The sequence below is a fragment of the Antedon bifida genome, chromosome 7 (assembly GCF_963402885.1).
Source record: "Antedon bifida chromosome 7, ecAntBifi1.1, whole genome shotgun sequence".
Classification (NCBI taxonomy): Eukaryota; Metazoa; Echinodermata; class Crinoidea; order Comatulida; family Antedonidae; genus Antedon; species Antedon bifida.
Genome location: NC_136232.1, coordinates 21,126,037 through 21,140,746, shown reverse-complemented (window position 1 = coordinate 21,140,746; position 14,710 = coordinate 21,126,037). Strand labels below are relative to the sequence as shown.

The window sequence follows — 14,710 nt, the reverse complement described above, 5'->3', positions numbered from 1 at the left end:
TCTAATGAAGCTCTGATTTTCAAGAGTATTAGTTCCATTTCCACTGAGCAATCACATACTGTACGTTAGATCTCATTTTATCTAAGTTTTACTACTAGAACTATTGAAATTAGAGGAACCTGCTAGAAACGGACTTGAAATGAATGAAAATCGACTTCTGACATGGTATTGGTATACTGTATCATGTAAACCATACATATCGAACTTCTCACGCAAGGTACCTTAAATAATAGGCCAGCAAATTGTGTAGGGCTGTAATACAATTGATCAAGAACGTGCTTGCTTACTTTGCAATATGAATAACAATTGCAGGAAGAAAACGCCTGAGGTACAAATCAAATACCAGGCTTACTGCAATATGTTCATGGTTATAGTTACAATCAACGATCACTGATTCATAATATTGAACGACTATTATTCAGATACAGAACATTAAAACAGAATAAAAGTAACATATCTTATTTTCTAAAATTGCGATAAATCATCATTATTAATCAATAGACACGTTTCCTACTTTTTATAAAGCAGGCCAGCATTATATTAGATTTATGTTATCTCTTCGGAATTCCCACGTTGTAAATATATGCAAAAGATGAAGACAATTTTACAGTTTTATATTGTAGGAGCGCGTGTACAACTATTTTTATTATTTTTTTTTATTTTATATATTTAGGCAATGTGGCCAAGGATTACCAATGGTAAATGTATCACTGTCCTATCACATAGGTGGTAATCCCCCTGATACAGGGGCTATTTTGTGAACCAGTTCACCGGGGTATCCTCCTACTCTTCTCGAATAATGAACTGGGTTCTTTAAAGTGCACACAGGTTATAACTGTGTACACTGGACCTACGGTTTATAGTCCTTATCACAGAAGACTAGGAGCCTCGAACCCTTGCCGATGTTGTTGGCTCTTTAGGTACGGTAAACGGCGCCCCTGCCTTAACCGCTTGGCCATTTGACTCGTTCCAAAATGTATTATATTATATTTATCGTACTATACTAATGGAAACATTGCTATTGCTATCAAATCGGACGTGAACATACTACAAATTCAACAAATATGTAGAGAGAAATATATATATATATATATATATATACCAACACGCTGTTTCTATTGTTATATTTCTTTTATTCCTGTCCACCCAGGCAGCACTTGCCAACTCATATGCTATGACTTTATCCAAATTCCCTCACTTGCACTGATGAAGGGCTAGTGTTGCCCGAAAGCTCTGCTAACTTTTCTGGCTGTTTACTTTATCGTTTTGTTTTAGCTTTTCGCTTTATTTTTGTATCTCCATTGAGATCCAGCCACTGATACCCACAGCATTGTCATTTTTTTCAGTAATTTGCCTTTGGATTTATATATATATATATGCTTATGCACTTGCACTGATGAAGGGCTAGTGTTGCCCGAAAGCTCTGCTAACTTTTCTGGCTTTATCGTTTTGATTTAGCTTTTCCCTTTTTTTTTGTATCTCCATTGAGATCCAGCCACTGATACCCACAGCATTTTCATTTTTTCAGTAATTTGCCTTTGGATTTATATATATATGCTTATATATAAGGTGTATACACTTTTACATCCACATTCAAGAACTTAAACCATGCCATATCAAAATATGCTCGGACCATTTTTTACTTCGTTCGTATAAGCCAGGACGCATTTACAACCTATGTCATATTAGGTATTTATGTTATGTAAAAGTCAAAACATATTATTCTGTCTAATTATAAAAGCAGTACTTTCTGTAATAAAATTAACATTCATTATGACATGTTAGGCTGTGGTCGATAAAATAAATGTTGTAGTATAGGGTCGTGTGCATAGTTTTCAGTATATCAATATATCAAAAGAACGTCAATTCATACATGCTGCATTATTAAGGGAATGGCGTAGGACCTCCATAAACAATTATATTGCGTAACTGAACATTTAGAATATTGACCTAGGTTGGCTATAACCATTCCTCCAAATCATCTAAAGAATAGTCTGAAAGTGTCGGGTCTCTGTTTAGGGCGAGTTTTTTTTTCCATGTCGTTACTTAACTTATTGCTTCACATTACGTGAATCATGTATTACTAAATAGCGTTGTCCGCTTTTCGTTTTACCTTAATATGTATGATACAAATTATGTATATAATAGGATACCGTAAACATTATAATGTATACGACATTTAGTGCGACCAAAGACAGTAACAACGCGATCGATATCAAACGCAACCGATATGATTAAAACAGCGTACTAGCGGCGGCGCTTCATACCAAAATAAAACCGTGGGCGACTTTGCGATGGGGCGACTTTGCGATGGGGCGCTTTGCGATTGGGCGACTTTGCGTTGGGACGACTTTGCGATGGGGCGACTTTGCGTCGGGGTGACTGTGTCTGGGCGACTTTGCGATGGGGTGACTTTGTATTGGGCGGCTTTGTATAGAAACGCCTGAGGAACAAATAAAATACCAGGCTTATACTAATATATCCAGGATTCTAGGTTCATGCTCGGATCTTTTCTTAGAGAACGCCTTTAGTGTGTGGTGAGCTGTTATTGTTGTCATATTAGTTAGGTATTTAGATTATGTTAAAGCCGAAAAAATACTATTCTGTCTAATTATTAATGCAGTGTTCTCTAATACAATGAATATTCACAAAATATAACGATGACGTGTTAGGGTGCGGTCGACAAAATAAATGACGTGGTATAGGGTCGTGTGCAAATTGTCAATCCATGCATGCATTCAGAGAATGGCATAGTGTCTCAATGGATATATTGCGTAACTGAACATTTTGAGTATGTAGTAAGGTTGGCTATACCTATTCCTCCAAATCATCTATAGAAGAGTCTGAATTTGAGTCTCTCTTTGGGGTGAGTTTGTTTTCCACATCGTTACTTAACTTACTGTTACACATTACATAACTCATATTATTGAATAGAGATATTCTCTTTTCGTTTCATCCTTAGTATTTATGATACAATAAATTATAAATTATATCAGTTCATTAATTTAAAATTATCTAGATTCATTTTATCTAATTTTATTTAGAAAAATAGCTCAATTTCAGGATTTTAGGAGCCAATAATTTATCAAACAACTTTCAAAAAATAGTTTCGCAAAATCTTAGGCCACTAACCTCTTTCTGATGATGTAGAATAACACAAAGTATCGTTTCTCTGTAACGTTAGCTTGCTACCAGGGAAGAGTGAAGAGACAGGTCTCACTCTTCCCTGTTTTGATGGTTACGTAGCGTATGCACACTATAATCCGTAGTTGACATCAACGGTTCTCAGATCTCAAATGATTCTGAACCCCTGATACTAAATACAAATGCCCGTTATGGCATTGTAATAATCACAATAATAGATTCAACCAATGAAATAATAAGCAAACAAACAACAATAACAAGATTTTAAAAGACCTGGATATTAGGATATAATAACGGTTGGTGAATATAAAGGCTTCAAACAGGTAAACACGTTATGCTGACCCCTGTGTCTATAAATGGTTTGTTAAACTAGCAAGACGCAAGTATAAAATTGCTGACTAATAAACTGTAGAATCTCTTTTGGTACATCACGAATCAGATGACAGTACACTTTCCCCGAAACTGCATTGAACAAGGGGCATTATCTGTTCTAACATTTTCATTAAAAACACGGTTTTTAATCACTTTGTTGGGTTTAGAAATCTGAAATTGTCCATAATGTTCAATTTTTTATAAACAATGTACTTTATTACCTCAATATCGGATAGGACATACGATGTAGGCCTAATGTAATGCTTTAATGCAGCAAATTAAACTCCTGCCTGTATTTTATAATACAAAGAACGTTCAACAATAACACACAAAATATTGTTAACAAAAGGAACGTTAACAACAGATTTGGCATGGCCTATCGTTTCCTTTTATAGTTTTTTCTAAACGATACTTCTAATGAAGCTCTGATTTTCAAGAGTATTAGTTCCATTTCCACTGATCAATCACATACTGTACGTTAGATCTCACTTTATCTAAGTTTTACTACTAGAACTATTGAAATTAGAGGAACCTGCTAGAAACGGGCTGGAAATGAATGAAAATCGACTTCTGACATGGTATTGGCATGGAGCTATAAAATTAGATTTAATTTTATAGCTCCATGGTATTGGTATACTGTATCATGTAAACCATACATATCGAACTTCTCACGCAAGGTAACTTAAATAATAGGCCAGCAAATTGTGTGGGGCTGTAATACAATTGATCAAGAACGAGCTTGCTTACTTTGCAATATGAATAACAATAGCAGGAAGGAAACGCCTGAGGTACAAATCAAATACTAGCCTTACGTTCATGGTTATAGTTATAATCAACTGATTCACAATATTGAACGACTATTATTCAGATACAGAACATTAAAACAGAAAAAAAGTAACAGATCTTATTTTCTAAAATTGCGATAAATCATCATTATTATTCAATAGACACATTTCCTACTTTTTATAAAGCAGACCAGCATTATATTAGTTTTATGTTATCTCTTCGGAATTCCCACTTTGTAAATATATGCAAAAGATGAAGACAATTTTACAGTTTTATATTGTAGCGCGTGTACAACTATTTTTATTTATTTTTTTAAATTTTATATCTTTAGGCAATTTGGCCAAGAATTACCAATAGTAAATTTATCACTGTCCTATCTGGTAATCCCCCTGATACAGGGGATATTTTGTGAACCAGTTTACCGGGGTATTCCCCCTACTCTTCTCGAATAATGAACTGGGTTCATTAAAGTGCATACAGGTTATAACTGTGTACACTGGACCTACTGGCTCTTTAGGTAACCGCTTGGCCATTTGACTCGTTCCAAAATTTATTATATTATATTTATCGTACTATACTAATGGAAGCATTGCTATTACTATCAAATCGGACGTGAACATACTACAAATTCAACAAATATGTAGATAGAAATAATATATATATATGCTTATGCACTTGCACTGATGAAGGGCTAGTGTTGTCCGAAAGCTCTGCTAACTTTTCTGGCTGTTTGACTTTATCGTTTTGATTTAGCTTTTCCCTTTTTTTTATATCTCCATTGAGATCCAGCCACTGATACCCACAGCATTGTCATTTTTTAAGTAATTTGCCTGTGGATTTATATATATGCTTATATATAAAGTGTATACACTTTTACATCCACATTCAAGAACTTAAACCATACCATATCAAAATATGCTCGGACCATTTCTTACTTCGTTCGTATAAACCAGGACGCATTTAGTGTAAGTACGAATATTACAGTACAACCAATGTCATATTAGGTATTTGTTATGTAAAAGTCAAAATATATTATTCTGTTTAATTTTTAAAGCAGTGCTTTCTGTATCAAAATTAATATTCATTATGATATGTTAGGCTGTGATCGACAAAATAAATGAGGTAGTATAGGGTCGTGTGCATAGTTTTCAGTATATCAATATATCTATAGAATGTCAATTCATACATGCAGCATTATTAAGGGAATGGCGTAGGATCTCCATAGACAATTATATTGAGTAACTGAACATTTAGAATATTGACCTAGGTTGGCTATACTCATTCCTTCAAATCATCTAAAGAATAGTCTGAAAGTGTTGAGTTTCTCTTTAGGGCAAGTTTTTTTTCCATATAGTTACTTAACTTACTGCTTCACATTACGTGAATCATGTATTATTAAAATAGAGTTTTCCGCTTTCCATTTCACCTTAATATGTATGATACAAATTATGTATATAGGCCTAATAGGATAAACATTATAATGTATACGACATTTAGTGCGACCAAAGACAGTAACAACGCGATCGACATAAAACGCAACCGATATCATTAAAACAGCGTACTAGCGGAGGCGCTTCATACCGAAATAAAACCGTGGGCAACTTTGCGATGGGGCGCTTTGCGATTGGGCGACTTTGCGTTGGGGCGACTTGGCGTCGGGGTGACTGTGTCTGGGCGACTTTGCGATGGGGTGACTTTGTATTGGGCGGCTTTGTATAGAAACGCCTGAGGAACAAATCAAATACCAGGCTTATACTAATATATGTCCAGGATTCTAGGTTCATGGTCGGATCATTTCTTACAGAACGTCTTTAGTGTGTGGTGAGCTTTTATTGTGTATGTTATATTAGTTAGGTATTTAGATTATGAAAATATTATTCTGTCTAATTATTAATGCAGTGTTCTCTAATACAATTAATATAATACAAAATATAACGATGACGTGTTAGGGTGCGGTCGACAAAATAAATGACGTGGTATAGGGTCGTGTGCAAATTGTCAATCCATGCATGCATTCAGAGAATGGCATAGTGTCTCAATGGATATATTGCGTAACTGAACATTTTGAGTATGTAGTAAGGTTGGCTATACCTATTCCTCCAAATCATCTATAGAAGAGTCTGAATTTGAGTCTCTCTTTAGGGTGAGTTTGTTTTCCACATCGTTACTTAACTTACTGTTACACATTACATAACTCATATTATTGAATAGAGATATTCTCTTTTCGTTTCATCCTTAGTATTTATGATACAATAAATTATAAATTATATCAGTTCATTAATTTAAAATTATCTAGATTCATTTTATCTAATTTTATTTAGAAAAATAGCTCAATTTCAGGATTTTAGGAGCCAATAATTTATCAAACAACTTTCAAAAAATAGTTTCGCAAAATCTTAGGCCACTAACCTCTTTCTGATGATGTAGAATAACACAAAGTATAGTTTCTCTTTAACGTTAGCCTGCTACCAGGGAAGAGTGAAGAGACGGGTCTCACACTTCCCTGTTTTGATGGTTACGTAGCGTATGCACACTATAATCCGTAGTTGACATCAACGGTTCTCAGATCTCAAATGATTCTGAACCCCTGATACTAAATACAAATACCCTTTATGGCATTAATAATCACAATAATAGATTCAACCAATGAAATATAAGCAAACAAACAACAATAACAAGATTTTAAAAGACCTGGATATTAGGATATAATAACAGTTGGTGAATATACAAAGGCGTCTAGCAGGTAACACGTTATGCTGACCCCTATGTCTATAAATGGTTTGTTAAACTAGCAAGACGCAAGTATAAAATTGCTGACTAATAAACTGTAGAATCTCCTTTGGTACATCACGAATCAGATGACAGTACACTTTCCCCGACACTGCATTGAACAAGGGGCATTATCTGTTCTAACATGTTGGCTAACTCCTATCAAACAAACACCCCTTTTAATCACTTTGTTGGGTGTAGAAATCTGAAATTGTCCATAATGTTCTATGGTTTTAATACACAATGTACTTTTTTACCTCAGTATCGGATAGGACATACGATGTAGGTCTAATTTAATACTTCAAATGCAGCAAATTTAACACCTGCCTGTATTTTATAATACAAAGAACGTCCAACAACACACGAAATATTTTAACAACAGATTTGGCAGAGCCTATCGTTTCCTTTTATAGACACGCACCAGAATATTCCAGGGTTCCTAATTGAATAGTGGGGTTCTCTTCGCTGATTGTATGACAAATTATAAATGATACAAATGAGGCACAAGGAAAAATAATGTTTAAATAAATTAGTTAGTGTCACGTCTATGACCTACAGTAGGACTTAAAACTAATATACGATGATTCTACTCTCATAAAACATGAAATACACCAATAACAAGGTGTTTACAAGTGCCACATCGTGGTCATAATTCCTTCTTAAATCGATTCAGAACAGATTCAAACTTTCTGAACAAAGACTAAAGAATGAAATTTATACATAAAAAAACAAAAATAAAAAGTCGAAGATTCCAACGTTTTTTTTAGAAAGATTCCAATCCTAAGAAAATGTCATTTGAGAGAATCAATTGAGACCTTGTTGAACTATTACAAAAAGCCAATCTTTGTGTTTGTGGGCCTTTTATAGTTTCTCCTAAACGATACTTCTAATGAAGCTCTGATTTTCAAGAGTATTAGTTCCATTTCCACTGATCAATCACATACTGTACGTTAGATCTCACTTTATCTAAGTTTTACTACTAGAACTATTGAAATTAGAGGAACCTGCTAGAAACGGGCTGGAAATGAATGAAAATCGACTTCTGACATGGTATTGGTATACTGTATCATGTAAACTATACATATCGAACTTATCACGCAAGGTAACTTAAATAATAGGCCAGCAAATTGTGTGGGGCTGTAATACAATTGATCTAGAACTTGCTTGCTTACTTTGCAATATGAATAACAAAAGCAGGAAGGAAACGCCTGTGGTACAAATCAAATACCAGGCCAATAGTCCATGGTTATAGCAATAATCACTGATTCACAATATTGAACGACTATTATTCAGATACAGAACATTAAAACAGAATAAAAGTAACAGATCTTATTTTCTAAAATTGCGATAAATCATCATTATTAATCAATAGACACGTTTCCTACTTTTATAAAACAGGCCAGCATTGTATTAATTTTATGTTATCTCTTCGGAATTCCCACTTTGTAAATATATGCAAAAGATGAAGACAATTTTACAGTTTTATATTGCAGCGCGTGTACAACTATTTTTATTTATTTTTTTTATTTTATATCTTTAGGCAATTTGGCCAAGAATTACCAATAGTAAATTTATCACTATCCTATCAGATAGGTGGTAATCCCCCTGATACAGGGGCTATTTTGTGAACCAGTTCACCGGGGTATCCCCTTACTCTTCTCGAATAATGAACTGGGTTCATTAAAGTGCATACAGGTTATAACTGTGTACACTGGACCTACGGTTTATAGTCCTTATCCCAGAAGACTTGTTCCTCCATCAGAACTAGGAGCCTCGAACCCTTGCCGATGTTGTTGGCTCTTTAGGTACGGTAAACGGCGCTTGGCCATTTGACTAGTTCCAAAATGTATTATTATTATATTTATTGTACTATACTAATGGAAACATTGCTATTGCTATCAAATCGGACGTGAACATACTACAAATTCAACAAATATGTAGAGATAAATATATATATATATATATGCTTATGCACTTGCACTGATGAAGGGCTAGTGTTGCCCGAAAGCTCTGCTAACTTTTCTGGCTGTTTGACTTTATCGTTTTGATTTAGCTTTTCCCTTTTTTTTTGTATCTCCATTGAGACCCAGCCACTGATACCCACAGCATTGTCATTTTATAAGTAATTTGCCTTTGGATTTATATATATGCTTATATATAAAGTGTATACACTTTTACATCCACATTCAAGAACTTAAACCATACCATCATATCAAAATATGCTCGGACCATTTCTTACTTCGTTCGTATAAACCAGGACGCATTTAGTGTAAGTACGAATATTACAACCAATGTCATATTAGGTATTTGTAAAAGTCAAAATATATTATTCTGTTTAATTTTTAAAGCAGTGCTTTCTGTAATAAAATTAATATTCATTATGATATGTTAGGCTGTGATCGACAAAATAAATGAGGTAGTATAGGGTCGTGTGCATAGTTTTCAGTATATCAATATATCAATAGAATGTCAATTCATACATGCAGCATTTTTAAGGGAATGGCGTAGGATCTCCATAAACAATTATTTTGAGTAACTGAACATTTAGAATATTGACCTAGGTTGGCTATACCCATTCCTTCAAATCATCTAAAGAATAGTCTGAAAGTGTTGAATCTCTCTTTAGGGCAAGTTTTTTTTTTTTACTTAACTTACTGCTTCACATTACGTGAATCATGTATTATTAAAATAGAGTTTTCCGCTTTCCATTTCACCTTAATATGTATGATACAAATTATGTATATAGGCCTAATAGGATAAAAATTATAATGTATACGACATTTAGTGCGACCAAAGACAGTAACAACGCGATCGACATCAAACGCAACCGATATGATTAAAACAGCGTACTAGCGGAGGCGCTTCATACCGAAATAAAACCGTGGGCGACTTTGCGATGGGGGGATTTGCGATTGGGCGACTTTGCGTTGGGGCGACTTTGCGATGGAGCGACTTTGCGTTGGGGTGACTGTGTCTGGGCGACTTTATTTTGGGGCGACTTTGCCATGGGGTGACTTTGTATTGGGCGGCTTTGTATAGAAACGCCTGAATTGTGTGTGAAGAGGGGACTACGAGGGCGTTGTACCACACTATACATTTAATAATATTTGACGTAAAATTCTTAAAATATCGACGTATGTACCTAAGATTTGTAGTCTATTTTGTAATAACTGTAGCGATATTTATTTTTTTTAAACTTCTAGGACAAACTATGAAAAACGATTTCCTCAATTGGCGCAGTTAGCTATGTTTTCATAATAGGAAGACTAAGAAATGTATGAACTGTCAAACGGGGGAGAGAGAGATTGATTTTCAAATGGTCTAATGTAATCAATTGATTAATAGTGTAGGTTTTTTTTTAATTTAAAGTAAAATTAGGAGGTTCTTTGCTGTAGAAAACGAATTGGAATAAAATGAAACAAGTATATAAGTCATAAACATATCATGGATATAATTATTCTTTAGGTTTTAAAATTAGGAGGTTCTGTTCTGTAGAAAAAGAATAAAATGAAATAAGTACAACTGCCCTCCTAGGACAACTACACTCTAGTCCAACTGCTATGCCCCTAGGACAACTACCCCTCTAGAACAACAACACTCTCTAAACAACCACATCTACACCTTAGGTTATAATTACGATCTTGTAAAACTTACTGAACTTCAAAACATATATAAATCTAGGAACATACAGTTTACCTAGCTGCACCAGTCAATCAAACAGTCTTTCATTTAAGATCAATCTCTCTCCCTATGTTTTGAAGTTCAGTAAGTTTTACAAGATCGTAATTATAACCTAAGGTGTAGATGTGGTTGTTTAGAGAGTGTTGTTGTTCTAGAGGGGTAGTTGTCCTAGGGGCATAGCAGTTGGACTAGAGGGTAGTTGTCCTAGGAGGGTAGTTGTCCTAGAGGGTAGTTGTCCTAGGGGGTAGTTGTCCTAGAGGGTAGTTGTCGTAGGGGGTAGTTGTCCGGGTGGGAGTTGTCCTAAGGGGGTAGTTATCCTAGAGGGTAGTTGTCATAGGGGGTAATTGTCCGGGTGGTAGTTGTCCTAGGGGGGTCATTGTCCGGGTGGTAGTTGTCCGGGTGGTAATTGTCCAGGGAGTAGTTGTCCGGATACGCAAATCAAATACCAGGCTTATACTAATATAGGTCCAGGATTCTGGGTCCATGCGCCATAATAAAATATGCTCGGACTATTTCTTACAGAACGCCTTTAGTGTATGGTGAGCTTTTATTGTCTATGCCATATTAGTTAGGTATTTAGATTATGTTAAAGCCGAAAAAATATTCTGTCTAATTATTAATACAGCGTTTTCCCTAATACAATTAAAATTCACAAAATATAACGATGACGTGGTATTGTCAATGCATGCATGCAGCCTTATTCAGAGAATGGCATAGGGTCTCAATGGGTATATTGCGTAACTGAACATTTTGAGTATTTAGTAAGGTTGGCTATACCTATTCCTCCAAATCATCTATAGAGTCTGAATTTGAGTCTCTCTTTGGGGCGAGTTTTTTTTCCACATCGTTACTTAACTTACTGTTACACATTACATAACTCATATTATTGAATAGAGATTTTCTCTTTTCGTTTCACCTTAGTATTTATGTTACAATAAATTATAACTGAAATCAGTTAATTAATTTAAAATTATCTAGATTCATTTTATCTAATTTTATTTAGAAAAATAGCTCAATTTCAGGATTTTAGGAGCCAATAATTTATCAAACAACTTTCAAAAAATAGTTTCGCAAAATCTTAGGCCACTAACCTCTTTCTGATGATGTAGAATAACACAAAGTATAGTTTCTCTGTAACGTTAGCTTGCTACCAGGGAAGAGTGAGGAAATGAGTGAGTCTCACTCTTCCCTGTTTTGGTGGTTGCGTAGCGTATGCACAATATAATTCGTAGTTGACATCAATGGTTTTCAGATCTCAAATGATTCTGAACTCCTGATACTAAATACAAATACCCGTTATGATATTGTAGTAATCACAATAATAGATTCAACCAATGAAATATAAGAAAACAAATAACAATAACAAGATTTTAAAAGACCTGGATATTAGGATATAATAATAGTTGATGAATACAAAGGCGTCAAACAGGTAACACGTTATGCTAACCCCTATGTCCATAAATGATTTGCTAAAATAGCAAGACGAACGTATAATAATGAATAAAATCACCCAAAAGCAAGTATAAAAATGCTGACTAATAAACTGTAGAATCTCCCTTGGTCATCACGAATCAGATGATAGTACACTTTCCCCGACACAGAATTGAACAAGTGCAATATTTTTTTTAACATTTTCATTTTCTATTAAACAAACACCTCTTTTAATTTAATCACTTTGTTGGGTTTAGAAATCTGAAAATTGTCCATAATGTAGTTTTAATTCACAATGTACTTTATTACCTCAATTTCGGATAGGACATACGATGTAGGCCTAATGTAATACTTGAATGCAGTAACTTGAACCCTGTGTGTATTTTACAAAGAACGTCCAACAATAACATACGAAATATGTTTAACAAAAGGAATGTTAATAACAGATTTGGCAGAGCCTATCGTATCCTTTTATAGACACGTACCAGAATATTCCAGGGTTAATAAACTTTATCACAACTGAATAGTATGGGTCTCTTCGCTGATTGTATGAAAAATGATAAATGATAATATGAGGCGGAAGGAAAAATATGTTTAAATAAATTAGTTAGTGTCACGTCTATGACCTACAGTAAAATCTAAGACTAATACATGATTATTCTACTCGCATCAAACATGAAATACACCAATAGCAAGTGCCACATTCTGGTTCTTAATTCCTCCTTAAATCAATTTAGAACAGATTCAAACATTTTGAACAAAGACTAACAATAAAATATATACATAAAAAACGAACATAAAAAGTCGAAGATTCCAATTGAGACCTTGTTGAACTACAAAAAGCCAATCTTTGTGTTTGGGCTTGTTATAGTTTTTTCTTAAACTATGCTTCTAATGAAGCTCTGATTTCGTAGAGTATCAGTTCCATTTCTCTGATCAATACCTTTGATCTCATAAATGTATCTAAGTGTACTACTAGAATATTGAAATTAGGGAAGCCTGCTAGAATACGGGTGATTTTAATGAAAATATTTACTTCTGACATGTTATTTGTATAATTGTATCATGTAAATCATGCATATCAAACTTCTCACGCAAGGTAACTTAAATAATAGACCTGCAAATTCTTTAGTGCTGTAATACAATTGGTCTAGAACTTGCTTGCTTACTTTGCAATATTAACAACAGTAGCAGGATTGAAACGACTGTGGTACAAATCAAATACCTGGGTCACTGCCAATAGTCCATGGTTATAGTAATAATCACTGATTCACAATATTGAACCACTATTATTCAGATACAGACATTATTTTTATCAGAGTATTAGAGCAGAATAAAAGTAACAAATCTTATTTACTAAAATTGCGATAACTCGTCATTATTATTCATTAGACAAGTTTCATCTTTTTTTTAAAGCAGACCAGCAGTTATAGCAGAAATCGCTTATACGAATATGCGTCAATAGTAAAATATCTTTCTTTTATGTTATCTCTTTGGAATTCCAACTTTGTCAATACATACAAAAGATGAGGACAATTTTACATTTTTTAACATAAAACTATTTTAAAATAGAATTTTGTTTTAACACATTATGGTCCTTGATAACTCCTTTTAATAATTGACAACAAATTCAAACAAAAAATCATAAAGCCTATAGCAGTGTATTTTGTGTTTGTGTTTGTATAATGATATCTCACTTTTGCAAAGTATTAGTTCTATTTCACTGATCAATCACAGATATGGTGTATTGTCTGGCTGGGCTCTGTATATTCAATCGGTATGCCTTTTGAAATACAATGTATGCTGATTATGCTAGTATTGACTAAATAAACACTTTATATCACAGTTACGCCGTAACTTATAACCGCTTAAACTTACTGTATATTTGAATTTTTATCAGGGATAGTAATGAAGCGTGGTTCCCACTAGCGACGCAACGCAGGGACGTAACGCAACGCAAGTGAATTGACCAATCACAAGCGATGGCTCATTCGCTTGTGATTGCTAACTGTCTATAACTTCGCTTGTCATTGGTTAAAACGCTTGCGTTGCGTTTACGTCCTTGCGTTACGTTCTAGTGGGAACCAAGCGTAAGCCTTTAAACATTTCTTTTTTTTTTGTTCGTCAGTTGCAACTCCGCCTTATCAATATATATATATATACTTATTGTTTTCACATTAAAACATGTTGGCATTGTAGTATTTTCTTGAAGTAATTCCAGGTGAGGAAAAGTCATTTTATACACATTTAATATTATAACCAATGTTTGTCCATTATTATTCAATGCGTCAATCTGTTTTTAATAAATACAGAAATACTCCGCTAAAGTATTACATACATAACGTATGTTAAAATAATGTAAACTTTAGGATGTTAAATGCAAGTTTGATGCTAGCCTTGTTGTTATCACTGATACCGGTTACACAGATGTCCAGTCAGGCAGCGAAACAGAACTAAAGAGAGCTGTAGCCACTGCTGGATCAATCTCAGTTGCAATGGATACTAGCCACAAGTCATTTCAGCTCTA

General features: G+C 34.2%; 2 protein-coding genes across 6 annotated transcripts in view; both read right to left on the bottom strand.

Moving 5' to 3' along the window:
* Positions 1-12,042, bottom strand: part of LOC144848456 (uncharacterized) — a 44,425-nt gene extending 32,383 nt beyond the window's left edge. For 3 of the 5 annotated variants that reach the window (XM_078705189.1, XM_078705194.1, XM_078705193.1), the window contains exon 1: positions 3,133-3,337. The gene's annotated coding sequence lies outside the window, so the exon portion shown is untranslated. Of the gene's footprint in view, positions 1-3,132; positions 3,338-6,711; positions 6,765-11,843 lie in introns of those variants that run through there. The other 2 variants (XM_078705192.1, XM_078705190.1) reach the window with 2 other exon arrangements.
* The window catches only part of LOC144848547 (ras-related protein Rab-39B-like), a 103,991-nt gene that overhangs the window by 36,247 nt on the left and 53,034 nt on the right, over positions 1-14,710 (bottom strand). The window lies entirely within an intron of this gene.